Genomic DNA, 1408 nt, shown 5'->3' on the forward strand with positions numbered 1-1408 from the left:
CTTATCCCCATGTTTCATATTTTTATGGGATCTCCATATGTATATAACTAAATTTGTTTTTCTCCCATTAATGTTTTATGTTAATTTGATTATTAAACCAGACCAAAAAAAACCTCCTAGAATGGTAGAAGGAAAATTTTTTCCTCCCCAACAACAGAAGTTGATATTGTAAAGGCTATAAAGATTTGCATCACAGGGGCATCTGGCTGGCTCAGTCAGTAGAGCATGCAACTCTTGATCTCAGGGTTGTAGTTTTGAGCCCATGTTGTGTGCAGAGATTACTTAAAAATAAAATTAAAAAGTTTGCAGTACAGTAAGAAGGTGTCCCTATTCCCGTTGCATAGAAATTATGTGAATTAGGTTGCCTATTATCTTGCCATATTCTGCTTTGTTGATCAAATACTGAGAAGCAATGCTTCCAACTTGAATATCTGCAGACTGCCAAAGGGAACAAGCCAGCAGCAAAATCTTTGAAATTGTCGAAGTGGGACTCCAGTTGTCTTTAAGGATATTTAGACAGGTCCTTGACTATTGATGTTTCAGCGATAGATTCTGGTGTGAAAAGTAACTTTTGGTTGCTTAAACAGATAATTGGATGAAAATGTGATGTCCAGAAAAACCATACCACTTTCATGCACACAACCTAGTGGACCAAATATAGCTAATTCCCATTCATAAATGTTATCTCTTTGACCCCAGGATGGCGGTAGGGAGGAGGAATGTGGATGACCTCAGTTAGCTGCTTCTGAAGTCTTCGCACTAGCAGATAATTCAGCAGCGGTTTTTTTTAGAGATTTGGGTGTTTTGTTTTGTTCTCCCCTGCCCCCCCCCCCCCGCCCCGCCACTCCTCCCCTGTGACAAGATTTTCTTTATTCTTTTTCTTCAGGCTATCAGAGCAGTGAGGTCTCTCTGATCTGCATCTGAACTACCACTGCTGGTGTTCGGGTTATCATCATTGGATATTTACCTATCATTGGACACCTTGGTGAAGTTATTTCCTGGAAAATTCAACTGTTCATCTGAACTATTCATATAGTCCTACAGTGTGGGAGAAAGAGAGGGGTGGAAAAAAACCATTCCTTAAGGAAATGCAGGCAGCTGGGAGTGGGGGTTGAGGGATTAGGAAAAAAAAAAAAAAGCCAAGGAGAAGTGTGGAAAATTAAAAGTAGGGGGGATTATGCCCTTTAGGAACCTTTTTAAGGATAATAATTTTTTAAGGGTATGGCTATTAATATTTGCAGACAGGTTGGTTCAGGTCAAGAAGCAGGGGTTTGTGGAGAGAAGTTTTATGTATGATATAGGAATGATGGATACACAACATTCTGCCTTTGTCAAAACCCAGAGGACTTTTTATAGCACTAGAATGAATTTTAATGTATGCAAATAAAAAAATCTTTTAGAAGGTTGG

At 39.1% G+C, this 1408-nt stretch overlaps 1 pseudogene; it reads right to left on the reverse strand.

The window, feature by feature from the left end:
* Positions 1 to 327: 327 nt before the first annotated feature.
* LOC131999410 (ubiquitin-conjugating enzyme E2 E3-like) lies at positions 328 to 1032 on the reverse strand (annotated as a pseudogene).
* Positions 1033 to 1408: the final 376 nt, after the last annotated feature.

This window comes from Mustela nigripes, chromosome 13 (assembly GCF_022355385.1).
Source record: "Mustela nigripes isolate SB6536 chromosome 13, MUSNIG.SB6536, whole genome shotgun sequence".
In the NCBI taxonomy this organism is placed as follows: domain Eukaryota; kingdom Metazoa; phylum Chordata; class Mammalia; order Carnivora; family Mustelidae; genus Mustela; species Mustela nigripes.